Consider the following 3,294-nt stretch of genomic DNA (forward strand, 5'->3'; position numbering starts at 1 on the left):
GATGCTGTTTAACACAAAAAAATGCAAGGTTCTTCACCATGGGAAGAAAAACCCACAGCATGCTTATAGGCTAAGCTGTGCTACACTGGCTAGCACTACAGATGAAAGGGACTTGGGGTCATAGTTTCCTAGTTGATAGGGTCAGAAGGGACATGAGCAGATCATGAAGTCCGACTCCTTGCCATGGCAGGAAAGAGTACTGGGGTCAAACGACCTTGGTGAGGTGTTTATCCAGCCTCCTCTTAAAGACCCCCAGGGTAGAAGCCAGCAGCACTTCTCTTGGAAGTTGGTTCCAGATGCTAGCCGCCCTGACAGTGAAGTAGCACCTCCTGATATCTAGCCCAAATCTACCCTCTGCCAGCTTGTGACCGTTATTTCTTGTCACTCCTGGTAGTGTTTGGGGGAACAGGGACTCCCCTAATGACTGTTGGTCCCCCCTGACTCGTTAGTAAATGGCCACTAGATCCCCCCTCAGCCTTCTCTTGTGGAGGCTGAACAGGTTCAGGTCCCTTAACCTCTCTTCATAAGGCCTGTCCTGCTGACTCCTGATCATGTGCGTGGCCCTCCCCTGGATGCTTTCCATGTTGTCCACATCCCTCCTGATGTGCGGCACCCAGAACTGGACACAGTACTCCAACTCCAGTGTTGCATAGAGGAGGAGGACCACCTCCTTGGACCTGCTTGAGATGCATCTGTGGATGCATGACAAGGTACGGTTGGCCTTCCTGGCCGCTTTCCCAGACTGTCGGCCCATGTTCATTTTGGCATCAATAATGACTCCAAGACCCTTTTCTGCCTCTGCACTGATGAGAAGGGAGTTCCCCAGCCTGTAGGTATAATGCTGGTTCTTCCCCCCCCAGATGCAGTACCTTGCACTTGTCAGTGTTGATACCCATCCTGTTCTCATCCGCCCACCCCTGTAACCTGTTCAGGTCCAGTTGCAGCCTATTCCTCCCTTCTAGCATGCCCACTTCTCCCCACATCTTAGTCTTGTCTGTGAATTTAAACAGGGTGCTTTTTACACCCCTGTCCAAGTCGCTGATGAAGATGTTGAAGAGTGCTGGCCTGAGGACCGAGCCCTGCGGAACCCCACTGCCCACATCCCTCTAGGTTGAATAAGACCTGTTCACCACCATGCTCTGAGTGCAGCCCTCCAGCCAACTAGTGACCCATTTGACTCTGTAGGTGTCGACACCAGAGTCCCCTAGTTTTTTAATGAGAATGGGGTAAGAGACAGTGTTGAAGGGCTTCCTAAAGTCCAGAAAGGCTACATCCACTGCTACACCTGCCTCTAAGGATTTTGTGACCTGGTCATAGAAAGCTACCAGGTTGGTCTGACAGGACCTGCCTCTAATGAACCTGTGTTGGTTGCCCCTAAACATAATGTCCCCTGCTGGCCCCTTGCGGACATGCGCCAGGACAACTCTCTCAAGAAGCTTACCCAGGACCAAGGTAAGACTGACTGGCCTGTAGTTTCCTGGGTCCTCCTTCCTCCCTTTTTTGAAAATGGGAATCACGTTGGCCCTTTTCTAATCCTCTGCCACCTCACCAGAGCACCATGAGTGCTCGTAAAGCCATGCCAGGGGTCCCACAATAACCTCTGCTAATTCCCTCAGTACTCTGGGGTGGAGATTGTTAGGACCTGCTGATTTAAATACGTCCAGCCCCTCCAGAAGTTCCCTCACTGACCCTAGACATGGGTGCACCTCCCCTGGGACCTACGGGGGTCCTGGTGGGTGTGTGGGGGAGGGGGTTGACCCAGCACCTGCTCAGAAAAATGGAGGCAAAGAACTTGTTAAATAAGTTAGTTTTGCTGTCTGGTGTGACGACCAGATTTCCTAGCGTGTCCTGCAGAGGCCCCACGTTACCCAGTACCTTCTTTTTACCCCTATGTATTTAAAAAGGATTTGTTGTCCTTGATCTGGGTAGCTTGTCCCAGTTCCATCTCCACCTTGGCCTTTCTGACCGCCCTCCTATAGCCGCGAGCAACTGAGGTATAGTCCTCCCTGGTGATGGCCCCTCCCTTCCTTGGAGCGTGTACGCCTCCTTTTTAGTGAGGAGATGTTCCCATATGCTTTTGGTGAGCCATGGAGGCTTTTGCACCCTCTTGTCCCCTTTGATCCACATTGGGATTACCTCCCTTTGGGCTTGGAGGAACGACCACTCTTCCTAGACACCTGACTCCCCTCCCCTCTGGGACCTCAGTGCTTTCCCAGCTATTCTCCTTACCTCATTGAAATCCACCCTCCTGAAGTCCAGGGCTGCTGCCTTGCTGCAGGCCTTTGCCATCTTGTGCTGGATGGTGAATTCCAGCAGGCAATGGTCACTGTCGACCAGGTGGTCGAGCACCCACAACCCCCTCACCGGGTTGTTGCCCATGGCCAGGACCAGATCCAACAAGGTGTCTCCCCTGGTGGGGCCTTGCACCTCCTGGCTTAGATGGAGGTCCTGTGTCTTGGGTAGCAACCTACGTGAGTGGTCAGACCTGGCTCTTCCCAGCAGTCAGCCAGGTCAGACCGCTCATATGACTGACCACAAGATGAACGTGAGTCTTCAATGTGATGCTGCAGCTAGTAAAGCAAGCAAAATGCTGGCTTGCATCCATAGATCCTTCTCAAGCAAATCCTAGGATGTCATTCTCCCATTGTATCCCGCTTTGGTGAGGCCGCAGCTGGAGTACTGTATTCAGTTTTGAGCTCCACAATTCAAAAAGGATGTTGAGAAGCTTGAGAGAATGCAGAGGTCAGGAAAACAGATCTTATGATGAGAGGCTGAGAGCTATGGGACTCTTCAGCCCAGAAAAGTGCAGGCTCAGGAATGATCTGGTGGCCCCTTAGAAGTTTATTGGGGTGCTCACCAGGTTCTGGGGGAACATCTGTTCACTAGAACATCCCAGGTGATGACAAGATCAAATGGTCACAGACTCCTCCATGACCGTTTCAAACTGGACATAAGGAAAAACTTCTTTACTGTCTGAGCCCCCAAGGTTTGGAATAGACTGCTGCCAGAGGTGGTTCAAGCACCTACATGGAACACTGTCAAGAGACATTTGGTTGTTTATTTTGCTGGGATCCTATGACCCCAGCTGACTTCCTGCCCCTGAGGCAGGGGGCTGGACTCAAAGATCTTCCAAAGTCCCTTCCAACCCTAATGTCTATGAAACCTATGAAATGATAGCCCCATGTTATGATGGTACAGGAAAAAGACACAATGGTATCCAGAGGCAACAGAGTGAGGGCCTTGTAACTGTTTCAGCTGAAAAGCAGTACTGGTAGCATTCTTGTTTTAAAATAA

Source organism: Gavialis gangeticus, unplaced genomic scaffold (assembly GCF_001723915.1).
Source record: "Gavialis gangeticus isolate Ggan-Ray unplaced genomic scaffold, GavGan_comp1, whole genome shotgun sequence".
NCBI classification, from domain to species: domain Eukaryota; kingdom Metazoa; phylum Chordata; order Crocodylia; family Gavialidae; genus Gavialis; species Gavialis gangeticus.